We start from the raw sequence: 14,323 nt of genomic DNA, 5'->3' as shown, positions 1-14,323 counted from the left end.
ACATATGTCTTTAATTAAATAGCATTTTAATGTAAGATCTAAATAGATTGACAGAAGAATTTCGGGTGAATTTCTGAATTCATGCTCTAGAATGAGAATTAGATACAGTTCATGCTACCTTAACCTCAGCATAAACATATGCAGCCAATTATAAATGACCTAGAAAGTGTTCTGAGGAAAACATCTACTGGTTCCTCACCAAGGAACAGATGAACATCCTTATCAGATAAGTTATGAGGATATGTTTGTTTTCGCTTGGCATGTATTTCTCTTACTCCATTCTAGAGAGTCCTGTCTGTGCCATCTGATGCTCTTGTTTTACAGTATTTGAGCTGAGATCCTACCTTCCTGTATATCAAGAACCTTAACATCACAGTCAGCTCTTGATTATCTGAGCCGAATAGACTGGTTTGACAAGCAAGATAGAGCAGTGACCTGGTAAGTGCTTACCTTCCTAGAAGTACTAGGAAGCTAAGTGGATTGCTATTTACCCTCCCTGCGTTGGGACTAGGAGAAGGGTGACAAAATCTGTAGCTGAGCTTAAGAGATGATAGAGAAGCTGAGAAGGAGAAAATACTCCACTTTAAAGGAGGTTGTAGGCCTATATGCAGAGTTAAGTTGGCAACAGAAAAAGCATTGAATTTATGTTTTAATTATTTTTCTACTTTCCTTGACATTATATTGCCTTTCTTTTTTCCAGCTTCTTGATTTAAATGCCTAATCTATTAGAGATAATATATATATATAGGGAATGAAAGAGATGAAAGGGAATGACTTTTCTTCTGAATAATGCTTTGGCTGGACCCTACAGGGTTGAATATGTAATTCTTTTTTTTTTTTTTTATTACTTTTCAGATATTTGATACATCAGTTAGGATTCCTTCTGTAGCAAATAACAGAAAACTGACAATTACCTTGAGGAGTTATTTTTTCCTAAGAAGTTTGAGGTAGGAGGGTTTCAGGGCTGGTTTATTCAGCGGTTCAATGATACCATCAATGACGCACATTATTCTGATCATTCTGTTCTGCTACCTTTAGTATATGGGGATTGTTCTTAAGTAAGTTTCTTTCATGTTGGTAAGGTGCAGCTTTGAGTGTCACATGCCCATGACAATTTTCAGACACAGAAAGGGGACAGTTTCTTTTTAGCACTGAAGTAAACCTTAGCAAGAAGACATTCATCTGACTTTCCTTCAAAGTTCATTTGTCAGGATGTTTCAAGTGACCATTTCTAATCGCTAGTGGTAGGAATGAGACCGCTATGATTTGATTCAGACCAAACAAGATTCTACCCCCTAGAAGCAGGAGTGGAACCTGCCTCACCTGAAACAGATGGCTTCTTGGAGAAGAGGGAATATTTTTAAAAATCAGGTAAAATTTGAAATAAGATAGGAAGAAAGAAAAAATGGTTATTGAAAATGCAACCAGCATGGGCTGCTACTTCCTGCAATTGTGGTTTTAGTTTCCTCTTAAACTTAGGAGTTATGTAGGGTCTTAGAGAAAGTTTTAAAGTTTAAAAATGGTTGAGGATTTTGGTTTGTTTCTACTTAATTTTGGATTGTGGTTAATAATGTGGTTTGATGCTTTTACTTTTTAGAATTTTTGAGTTGATTTTTGTTTAAGGTATAGAGAATGTTTGCATTTTATGACTACATGAGGAAAAAAGAGTAGTTTCTGTTCTTGGGTCGATATTGTTAATTACATCATTCAGATTTTATATGTTTCTATCTTTTAATAACTTGATATTTTTCTAAATGTTCTATTTTAGAATAATTTTACATTTACAGAAAAGTTTGCAAAAATAGTACAGTTTCCCCACACCTACGTAGTACAGATGGTTTCCCTTTGCCTATCTTTCCTGAATGTTAATCAGCATAACTGCAGTATATGTGAAAAAAACTAAGACCTTAACATGGGTACAATTCTGTTATCTAAATCTCAGAGTTTGTTCAGATTTTACTAATTTTCCCCGCTAATGTTTAACTCGATCTTTAACAACTGAGAAAGCTGTATTAAAATGCCTCATTGCTATTGGATTTTGGCCTCCTTTTACTTTGCATTTCTGGTAATTTTTTTGGCTTTGTATGTTTTAATTCTGTATAATTTACCACGTACAACTTCAAGATAATTTTATGTCAATGCAGATCTTATCCTTCATCAGTACAATGTGATCTTTTAAATCCCATTTAATGACCTTTTTTTGAACTCAGCATTTTCTGAGGAAGACAAACCCTGACTTTTGTTTTTGTTTTTAAATTTTCCTAGTATTCCTTTCCTATTCTTTTACTTTCAGCTTTATGAGTAATTTTGTTTGGGTGGGTATAAGTCAAGGTCCTGGCAGGAAACAGATGCCATGCTCAAATTAGGTAACTTGATGAGAATTTAATAAAGGGACTGTTTAGAGAGGTGTGAGCAAGGGTGTGGAGAAACCACAGGGACAGCGTATCACCCTTGGACTTAACCATTGGGCAACATTACTACCCCTTCTTTGCCTGACAGAGCCTGAAGAGAAGGTGCTGCCTAATGGCAGCTGTGGCCCTTGGAGGCGGGAGGCAGCCCACTGTGGTGATCCTGCCCAAGGGAGCCAGGGAGATAACGCCCCAGCCTCATTCCCCTCCCTCCCGCCCTCCCTCAGACCTTAGGCTGGTGCTTCCTCTGACCAAGCCCACCTGGAAGCTGGAGGCAAGGCCGTGTGTGAATATATTGGTATTGGTTGGCCTCCTGGTTCACAAAGCAGTGCGGTGTAACAGAGTAGATCTGGAAAGCAAATGAAAGCAATCTAGTAAAAGTTGTGCTGTTTTTCTATAGATCATTTACAGCTAGATTTAGTTCATGTTAAATCTAATCTGAGAATTCTTTTTATGCATTAGGTTAACTTTTTATTTTTATTTATTATTATACTTTAAGTTCTAGGGTACATGTGCATAACGTGCAGGTTTGTTACATATGTATACTTGTGCCATGTTGGCGTGCTGCACTCATCAACTCGTCAGCACCCATCAACTCATGTTAACATTTACTGTTGTAATAGATGTGTTTAGTTTTTATCTGTCATCTAATTTCTATTTTCTGCTTTTTTAAATTCTTTCTTGTTATTTTCTAGTATTCTATTGTTGCATGTTTGTTTGCTTTTTTATCTTTTCTGCTTCATTAATTTGGGCGGTATTCAGCTTTACTACTTGGTAAGTCTGCATATATATACTTAACATAGTTAAACATAATAGCCATGTTCCTTATAATGATGTTTCAGTCAGTGGTAGGCTGCATCTACAGTGGTGGTTCCATAAGATTACAATGGAACTGAAAAATTCCTGTCACCTAGTGACACTATAGCTGTTGTAACACTGTAGCTCAATTACTTTATTTAAAAAATAAATGTACTGTAGCCTAAGTACACAGTGTTGATAAAGTCTACAGTAGTGTACAGTAATGTCCTAGGCCTTCACATTCACTCACTACTCGCTGATTCACTCAGAACAGCTTCCTGTCCTGCAAGCACTATTCTTGGTAAGTGTCCTATACAGGTGGTACTATTTTAAAAAACTTTTATACTGTATTTTTACTGTACCTTTCCTATGTTTAAATACACAAATGCTTACTATTGCATTCCAGTTGTCTGTATAGTAACATGTTGTGCAGGTTTGTAGCCTGGGAGCACTAGGCTACCATATAGCCTAGGTGTGGAGTAGGTTGTATCATCTGTTTAGGGAAAGTACACTCCGTGATGCTCACACAATGATGACATCCCCTAACAGCACATTTCTCAGAACATATCCCTGTTAAGTGACACATGACTGTGCTCTTAGTCTTAGATTATCAACTTTATAGATTAAACAGTATCTGCAGACAGCCCCATCTCCCATGAAAGATAAAAAAATAGTATATGTACTTCCTCACGCATCCCTACTTGTTAAGATTTTGTTGGTATAATCTGGGATTTTTGTTTCAGCTTATAATACATACCTTTTTCTAACATGGTTTTTATGTCAAGAATTGTACATTTCACCTTGTGTTTTGTAATTATGATAGCTTTAGTGACAACACTTAAAGGCTTACAAGGATTCATTGCTCTGGGTAACTGCTCTGGGTAACATAACTGTCAAGTCATTGAGGCCAGATTCGGTCCTGTGCTGTGTTCTTCCGTTTTGGAGTGAGCTAGTCATCTTTACATAAAATCTTAGAGGTTCCTGGCTTTTGGCTGAAAGGCTTGTTATTTTTTCCTCCCGCCCAACTAGGCCTCTTGCCTTATCCTGAGGGACATCTTCTCTTGTTTCCCTCCCATGCTGTGCTCAGGAAGTTATTTGCGCTGGGGAAAGGTAGCTTTCTGTGGGACATTCCACATTTTTCCTCTGCGCCATTTTAGCCGTGGTTCCTCTTACTCCCATTTGTGTGGTAGGGTGGGTATCAGTAAGATTTTAAATAATGTTTTCCTTTTAGTGTTCATGGTCCTGTTTTGCATTATCTTTGTCAACTCCTAGAGTCAAATAATTTTAATTTCAGTTATGAGATAATAGTTCTTTGTGGTGTGAGACTGAGATCCTTACAGTTTCAATGTTGATGGTATATTTGCTATTTACTTTACTTACATAGGTTTGTTCACTTATGTAGGTTTTGGATAAAGAAGTTTTATAAACTTGCCCATATACTGTCATCTTTTCCTGAAATTTTTTTAATGGTTATTTTCCCCAGCTTTATTCAGGTCCAACAGACAAATAAAAATTATATATTGGAGGTGTACAATGTGATGTTCTGATGCACATATACAACATATACTTGTGAAATGATTGCCACAATCAAACTAATTAATGTGTCTATCGCCTTGGTAATCTTTTATGCTTTTTTTAATAAAACACATTCACATTTAAATTTTGAACCCATCTGATACATATTTTTCTGTGTGGTATAAACCTGACTTCATTTTGGCCCAATGTTAGTGTTTTGTACCAATATAGTTTATTGAATAATCAGTTTACTCACTCACTTGAAAAACAACCTCTGCTGTGAGCTAAATTCCCATATGTACTTGAATTTGTTTTTGGCTTTCCATTGGATCTCACTGATCTTACTGATTTCTGTCATTGCTCTACCTCCTCCCCACCACTCTAAACCCACTCACTGTGTTTCAGGTGTGACTGCCTGAGCCATTAACTGCTCTTGAATTCAGCATTGCCTATCCTTTTCCTTCCCCTTAAAGCATGTTTTCTGTCCTCCTTTCCTGTCTGGCCCATCGGTGCCTCTCATTCAGAGATACTCTGAGTTTTCAGAGTCTCCTGTCAACCTCTCACTCAGTTTGGACTTCTAAGAGACCAGGGGAGGCTTCCAGGACCTGAGAAGTCTGTTCCCATCCATAGTCCTGGCATAGAGGATGAAAGAGCTTTGCAGGGTATGAGCTTTCAAACATCTCCCACTCACAGATCCCTCTACTCCTCCCTACACGGTAAAATAATTACTCCTTCCTCAGAGCTCCAGCATGACCACAGGGAGGCCCACACTCTCAGACTGCCTCATCTCATCACCAGCAAGGTCTTGTCTAAGAACTGCTCTGTAGAGCTATTTAAAATTTGTTGGTGGGCTTATCTTCTCCAATCCCATGCATATATGGATGACTCCACAAGCTTCCCAGAAAAGTGCATAGTTGAAGACACACTTTACTATGTGTGACTGTACAGAGCTGCACGAGGACCCTCAATCTTTGAGGAATTTCAACTTTTCAAGAATTTTAGATCATTGGAACAGAGGCATTGGCAGAAATATCATTTTTTCTGTTTTATTTAAAAGGGATAATTTTAGGGAAAATTGATATTTATGATATAGTTACATTTTTAGCACTCTATAAATCTGAAGCCATCCTGATAGCTGCAGAACATAAAAATGTATTATGGATAACTTGGTTTGCTCATAAAACGGTCATGTTTCACATATTAAATGTCAAAGTATGGTTTATGAAGACAGCAATTATACTTTTACTAATTGAATTGACATTCAAACCCATTCCAGTTTATAAAAGAAAGAATGACAACACAGTAGTGTTTAAGGAACAGAGCACCTCAGAGTACTTCTGAAAACAGCACATTTCTTTGTTTCTTTGTTTTGTGTTTGTATTTCAATAGCTTTTGGGGTACAAGTGGTTTTTATTACATGGATGAATTATAGAGTGGTGAATTCTGAGATTTTAGTGCACCCATCACCTGAGTAGTGTACATTGTACCTAATGCGTACTTTTTTTTTAATCCCTAGCCACCCTCCCACTCTTCCCCTTCTGAATCTCTAAAGTCCATTATATCACTTCTTATGCCTTTGTGTACTCATAGCTTAGCACCCACTTATAAGTGAAAACACATGGTTTTTGGTTTTCCACTCCTGTGTTACTTCACATAGAATAATGGCCTCCAACTCCATCCTAGTTGCTGTAAAAGACATTATGTTGTTTGTTTGTTTGTTTGTTCATTTATTTATTTATTGAGACGGAGTCTTGCTCTGTCATCAGGCTGGAGTGCAGTGGCATGATCTTGGCTCTCTGCAACCTCCACCTCCCAGGTTCAAGTGATTCTCCTGCCTCAGCCTCCTGAGTAACTGGGACTAAAGGCACCCGCCACCACGCCCAGCTGATTTTTGTAGTTTTAGTAGAAACAGGGTTTCACTATGTTAGCCAGGATGGTCTCAATTTCTTGACCTTGTGATCTGCCTGCCTTGGCCTCCCAAAGTGCTGGGATTACAGGCATAAGCCACCGTGCCCAGCCTATTTTATTCTTTTTAATGGCTGGGAAGCATTCCATAGTGTAAATACACCCCATTTTCTTTATTCATTAGTCATTGGGCACCTTGGTTGGTTCCACATCTTTGCCATTGTGAATTGTACTGCTATAAACAAATGTGTACAAGTGTCTTTTTCATAATAATGACTTCTTTTCCTTTGGGTAGATACCCAGTAGTGGAATTGCTGGATTGAATGGTAGATCTACTTTTAGCTCTTTAAGGAATCTCCATACTGTTTTCCATAGAGGTTGTATTAATTTACATCCCCACCAGCAGTGTGCAAGTGTTCCCTTTTCCCCACATCCATGCCAACATCTATTATTTTTTGACTTTTTAATAATGACCATTCTTGCAGGAGTAAGGTGGTATCTCACTATAGTTTTAATTCGCCTTTTCCTGATGATTAGGAGGTTAAACATTTTTTCATGTTTTTTGGCCATTTGTATATCTTCTTTTGAGGAATGGCTATTCGTGTCCTTTGTCTACTTTTTAACGGAATTATGTGGTTTTTTTTCTTTGTGATTTGAGTTCCTTATAGATTCTGGATACTAGTCCTCTGTTGGATGCATAGTTTGCAAATATTTCCTCCCAATCTGTGGTTTGTCTGTTTACTCTGTTGACTATTTCTTTTGCTGTGCAGAAATCTTTTAGTTTAATTAGGTCTCATTTATTTATTTTGTTTTTGTTGCATTTACTTTTGGAGTCATAGTCATAAATTATTTGCCTAGGCTGATGTCTAAAAGAGTTGTTCCAATGTTGTCTTGTAGAATTTTTATGGTTTCAGGTCTTATATTTACGTCTTTGATCTATCTTGAGTTGATTTTTGTATATGGCGAGAGATAGGGATGCAGTTTCATTCTTCTACCTGTGGTTTGCCAGCTTTCCCGGTATCATTTATTAAATAGGGTATCCATTCTCCAATTTACGATTTTTAATGCTCTGTCAGAGATCAGTTGGCTGTAGGTATTTGGCTTTATTTCTCAGTTCTCTATTCCGTTCCATTGGTCTATGTGTCTACTTTTAGGATTTTTTAGGTATACAGTCATATCATCTGCAAACAGTGATAGTTTGATTTCCTCTTTTTCAATTCAGATGCCCTTTACTTCTTTCTCTTGCCTAATTGCTCTGGCTAGAACTTCCAGAACTCTGTTGAGTAAGAGTAGTGAAAGTGGACACCCTTGTCTTGTTCCTGTTCTCAGGAGGAATGCTTTCAACTTTAACTGATTTAGTATGATGTTGGCTGTGAGTTTGTCATATATGGCTTTTTACATTTTGAGGTAAGTCCTTCCAGTGCATAATTTGTTGAGAGTTTTTATCATAAAAAGGTGCTGGATTTTGCCGAATGCTTCTTCTGTATCTATTGAGATGATCATATAGTTTTTGTTTTTAATTCTGTTTGTGAGATATATCACATTTATTGATTTGTGTATATTAAACCATCTCTGCATCCCGGGGATAAAACCCATTTGATAATGATGAATTATCTTTTTGATGTGTTGTTGGATTCAGTTTAAGGGAGGAGACCAACCCTCATATTGTCTTATGCCCAATTTCTGCCTCCAAGGAAAGAAGAATTAAAAACTAAAAGGCAGAAATGAAATCCACAGGCAGACAGCTCGGTGCCGCACCCTGGGCCTGGTAGTTAAAGATCAACTCCTGACCTAATCGGTTATGTTATCTATAGGTTACAGACATTGTATAAAATGCACTGTGAAAATCTCTATCTTGTTTTTTTCCGATCTAATTACCGGTGCATGCAGCCCCCAGTCACGTACCCGCTGCTTGCGCAATCAGTCATGACCCTCTCACAAGCACCCCCTTAGAGTTGTGAGCCCTTAAAAGGGACAGGAATTGCTCTCTTGAGGAGCTTGGCTCTTGAGACAGGAGTGTTGCCGATGCCCCTGACTGAATAAACCCCTTCCTTCTTTAATTCGGTGTTTGAGGAGTTTTGTCTGTGGCTCGTCCTGCTACAAGTTAGTTAATATTTTGTTGAGGATTTTTGCATTTATCAGGGAAGTTGGTTTGTAGTTTTCTTTTTTTTGTGGTGTCCTTTCCTAATTTTGGTACCTGGGTGATACTAGCTTCATAGAATGTTTTAGGGAGAATTCTTTCTTGCTCAATAGAAATTTCTGGAATAGTTTCAGTAGAATTGGTACTAATTCTTCTTTGAATGTCTGGTAGAATTCACCTATGAATCCAACTGTCCTGGGCTTTTTAGGTTGGCAATTTTAAAATTACTGATTCAATCTCGTTGCTTGTAACTGGTCTATTTAAGGTTTCTATTTCTTCCAGATTTAATCTAGGAGGGTTGTATGTTCCCAGGAATTTGTCCATTTCCTCTAGATGTTTTAGTTTGTGCACATAAAGATGGTCATCATAGTCTCGAATGATCTTTTGTATTTCTGTAGTATCAGTTGCAATGTCTCCAGTTTCATTTCTAATTAAGCTTATTTGGATCTTCTGTCTTCTTTTCTTGGTCAGTCTAGCTAGTGGTCTATTGATTTTATTTATTTTTTCAAAGAACCAGCTTTTTGTTTCATTAATCTTTGATTTCTTTTTTGTTTAAATTTCATTTAGTTCTGCTCTAATTTTTGTTATTTCTTTTCTTCTTCTAGTTTCAGGTTTAGTTTGTTCTTGTTTCTCCAGTTCCTTGAGGTGTGACAACAGGTTGTCAATTTGTACTCCTTCAGACTTTTTGATATAGGCATTTAGCACTATAAACTTTCCTCTTAGCACTGCTTTTGCTGTATCTCAGAGGTTTTAATAATTTATTATTATCATTCATTTACATTTTTTTTTAAATTTTCATCTTGATTTTATTGTTAATCTAGATATCATTCAGGAGCAGATTATTTAATTTTCATGTATTTGTATAGTTTTAAGGGTTCCTTTTGAATTTGGTTTCCAGTTTTATTCCATTGTGATCTGAAAAGATACTCAATATAATTTTGATTATTTTAAAATTTATTGAGATTTGTTTTATGGCCTATCATAGGTTCTATCTTGGAGAATGTTTCATGTGCTGATAAGAATAATATATATTCTACAGATCTTAGGTAGAGTGTTCTGTAAATATTCATTCATTAAGCCCATTTGTTCTAATGTGTCATTTCAGTCCATTGTTTCTTTGTTGACTTTCTGTCTCAAAGATATGTTTAGTGCTGTCAGTGGTGTATTGAGGTCTCCCATATTATTGTTTTGCTATTTATCTCATTTCTTAGGTCTAGTAGTAGTTGTTTTATCAATCTAAGAGCTCCAGTGCTTGGTGCATATATATTTAGGATTGTAATATCTTTTTGTTAAATTGATCCCTTTATCATTATATAGTGACCATCTTTGTCTTTTTTTTACTGTTGTTGCTTTGAAGTCTGTTTTGTCTGATAGAAGAATAGCTACTCCTGCTTGCTTTTGGTTTCCATTTACATGGAGTACTTTTTTCCACCCTTTTACCTTGAGTTTATGTGAATCCTTCTGTGTTAGGTGAGTCTCTTGAAGACAGCAGATATTTGGATTGCAATTTTTTATTCACTCTGTCATTCTGTATCTTTTAAGTGGAGTGTTTAGGCCATTTACACTCAACGTGAATATTGAGATACGAGGTATAGTTCTCTTCATCATATTAATTATTACCTAGTTTTGTTTTTCATTGTGTTATTGTATTATAGGCCCTGTGAGTTTTAAGCTTTCAAGAGGTTCTATTTTGGTGCATATCAGGCATTTGTCTCAAGATTTAGAAATCCTTTCAGCATTTCTTAGAGTGCTAGTTTGGTAGTGACAAATTCCCTCAACATTTGTCTGTCTGAAAATGACTTTATTTCTCCTTCATTTATGAAACTTAGGTTTGCAGGATATAAAATTCTTGGCTGACAGTTTTTTTTTTCTGTTTATGGGGGTTAAAAATAGGACCCCAATCCCTTCTGGCTTGTAAGATTTTTGCTGAGAAGTCTGCTGCTCTAACTTCAAAGAGCAGTACAATAAAAGCATCAGGTAACCTACAAAAACTGCTCTTGGAATTCTTCCCTTCATGTTGACTTTAGATAGCCTGATGACGCTATGCCTTCGTGAAGGTCTTTTTGCAATGAATTTCCCAGGAGTTCTTTGAGCTTTTTAGATTTGGATATCTAGATCTCTAGCCAGGCCAGGAAAGTTTTCCTCAATTATTTCCTGAAACAAATTTTCCAGACCTATTATTTTCTCTTCTCCCCCAGGGACATCAATTATTCTTAGGTTTGGCATTTTTACATAATCCCATATTTCTTGGAGATTTTGTTCATTTCTTTAGATTGTTTTTTCTTTATTTTTGTCTGATAGGGTTAATTCAAAAGCCCATCATCGAGCTCTGAAATTCTTTCTTCTACTTATTCTAGTCTATCGTTAAAACTTTCCACCCATTTTGTAATTCCCTCAGTCTGTCTTTCATTTCCAGAAGTTCTGATTGGTTTTTCTTGATGATATCTATCTCTCTAGAAAATGTTTTATTTATATCCTGAGCTACTTCTTAATTTGTTTATGATGTTTTTCACCTTTCTCTGATATCTCCTCAAGTAGCTTAACAATTGACCTTCTGAGTTCCTTATAGGTTATTTTAAAGGTTATCTCATCTTGGCCTGGGTCCATTGCTGGAGAGCTAGTGTGATTTTTTTTGGGGGGTACTATAGCATTCTGTTTTGTCATATCACCAGAGTTAGTTTTCTGGTTCCTTCTCATTTGAGTGGATTATTTCTTCTAATTGTTCTTGAATTTATGTTTGACTTGACAGTATTTCTTTTATTTGTTGTTAAATTTCTTTTTTCTTCTTAAGGATAAGACTTTCATGCTTATAGTTAGTTATAACCTAATTCAGTTCTTAGTGCTTTCATGGGTGAAGACTCTGTAAGAGTTTCCTGGTTACAGAGAGTCTTTGTATGATAGCTTTCTCATATGCTGGTTGTAGTAGCAATGTGCTTGGTGTGTGAACAAGTACACTATCTCCTATGGGGTTGAAATAGTACAGGTCTCTTAAAGCTTATCTTATTCTCCTGAGGCATACACTTTTTTAATTATTTATTTTCCTCCAGTAAAAATAGCACATTTCTTTCTGCTCGTTTGTGAATTTCACAGTTACTGAATCAGGTGGAACTCAATCAAGACTTTCAACTTTCAGAACTTTAGGCCCTCTTTCCCCATGTATCCTGACTAGGCACTGTGTAGTGGCAAATACCAAGTACTAGAGACAGACTGCTGGGGTCTGAATCCAGTTAATCTCTTTGTACTTCAGTTTCCTCATCCATAAGACATATAATAAAACATTTATTCATAATGCTGTAGTAAGGATTAAATTTATATATATATATAAAGTCTTCAGAGGAATTCTTAGCATACATGGACTTTATAAACATTGGCTATTACGACTTCACAATAATTCCTTAGGTTCTGTCCTCCACAAGGAGTAAATGAATGCAACTACCAGAAAGTTTATTTTCCTAGACTTTCATATTTGGAGTAAAGGACAGGAATACATTAATCTGTAGTTTTGGGACTACAAATTTGTGGCACTGGGGAAGCAAATTCAGTTCATAGATGCATTTTGTTTGACCTGAAAATGTTTACAGTTTTTTTTAATTTGAGGGCCTTTGGGTGAAACATACATTCCCCAGTTAGCCACAGTCCCTCACCTTTTCCTATCACTTTAATTTCTATTTACCTGCCTGACTCCTGTAGATGCTTTATTTAAGCCAGCAAGAAGAGATCTACTGTAAAAGCAAAAGAAATACATAGTCCTTTGGTCTTTCTGCAATTGCAGAAACAACTTATAAACAGGTATAATTTCACAGGGAGTCCTGATATTGAATTTATCTGGTAAACTTTTAAAATAACTATGATTATCATGCCCAAGAAGGTAGGAAAGGTTGAGAATGTTGGTAGATATCTGGAAGCTCTAAAAAGAAACCAAATGGGGTTTCTAGAAGTCAAAATACAATAACTAAAATATTTTAGTGGTTGAGTTTAGTAGTTGACTAGATACAGCTGAAGAGAGAACTAGTAAGTTGAGTATAGCTTAGAGAAAAATATTAGGAATGACGCAGGAGAGACAAAAGGCAAGAAAATACATTAACGAGAGTAAGAAACATGGAGAGCACAATGAGATAGTCTAAACACATCACTGAAGTCTCAGAAGGAGAGAAGAAAAAGTAAAACAGAAACAAGAAGACATAATAGTTGAGAACTTTTCAAAACTGATGAAAGATCTCAAGCTACAAGAATACCTAAAAACTCCAAATATAATAGACAAAAAGAAATACACAAAAAGAGAAGCACATCATAGCAATCACCTGAAACTTGTAAGCAAATTGAAAAAATTATGAAAGCAGAGGAAACAATGCAGATTATTCTCAGCAATGCAACAACTAGACTGTTGATTTCTCAAGAGAAACAATGGAAATTAGAAGGTAATGTAATTTCCATTTAAAATGCTGAAAGAAAATAACTGCCAATCTAGAATTCTGTACCCAGTAGAAATATTCCTCAGAAATGAAGATATTATAAAGACATTTTCAGAGAAACAAAACTGAGACAATTAGTTACTAGTAGAACCTTAAAAGGAATTAGAGGGAATTCTAAAGGACATTAATCAGACAAAGGAAAATAATCGCAGACAGAAGATTGAAGACCCAAGGAGGAATGAAGAACAATGAAAAGGGTAAATAACATAGCTAAGTCTACATTGATATTGACTATATAAAATGACAAAAATAAAGTCTTGTTGTGTTTGAAAGATAAAAGTTAAAATAAAAGTTAAAAGTTAATGTAATCAAAATTGCATTAAAGCATTCTAAGTTCCTTGTATTGATCAGGAAGAGAGTAAAAAAATTAACAATTAACATTTAAACTTTGATGATTCAATAATGTGAACTATGACAAAAGCCTCTGTGTCTAAAAAATAGTGACAGATGACAGAGTCCAAATCTCTCTAGACATCCTCTGAAAAAGACACCGCTTTTTTTTCCCTACAGTGTGTCTCGGTTAGGACATCTCAACATCATCGAGATGTCAGTTCTTCCTAATTTAATTTATAAACCTATTGTAATCAAAATAAAATACCAAGAAACTTTTTTGTTCTGGAGCTAAAGTGCCTGGAAAAATTAAGATACAAGAATAACTAGGAATAGTACTGAAAAGCAAGAGCTCTGAGATGGAACAAGCCTTATCAACATACTATTAACATACTACATTAACTAACATACATACAACATACTATTAACACACAACAACTTATTAAACATACTACAACTTATTAAACATACTACAAATCCTCTGTAACTAAAATGGTGTGGTACTGGCACATGAATAAACAAAAAGACTATTGGAATGGAGCAGAAAGTCAAGAAACCATGTATATAATACAGGTGGTATCTCAAATCGCTGGGGCAAATAATTACTTTTTAATAAGTAGTATGAAAAAACAGATAGCCATTTGTAAAATATAAATTTATATCCTTCTCTTATACCATACACAAGAATAAATGCAAGATGAATCAGGTATCAACATATACAAAATTAAACTATACAAGTACTTGAAGAAAACATG

General features: G+C 35.7%; 1 long non-coding RNA gene across 1 annotated transcript in view; it reads left to right on the top strand.

Annotated features, from left to right (window-relative positions):
* The first annotated feature begins 1,016 nt into the window (after positions 1-1,016).
* The window catches only part of LOC119624495 (uncharacterized), a 112,311-nt gene continuing 99,004 nt past the window's right edge, over positions 1,017-14,323 (top strand). Inside the window, exon 1 of the long non-coding RNA XR_012095475.1 lies at positions 1,017-1,371. This is a non-coding gene — a long non-coding RNA (uncharacterized lncRNA). The remainder of the gene's footprint in view (positions 1,372-14,323) is intronic.

This window comes from Chlorocebus sabaeus, chromosome 1, assembly GCF_047675955.1.
Source record: "Chlorocebus sabaeus isolate Y175 chromosome 1, mChlSab1.0.hap1, whole genome shotgun sequence".
Lineage (NCBI taxonomy): Eukaryota > Metazoa > Chordata > Mammalia > Primates > Cercopithecidae > Chlorocebus > Chlorocebus sabaeus.
Note: the sequence above shows the minus strand (reverse complement) of the source record. Positions and strands in the feature narration are given on the sequence as shown.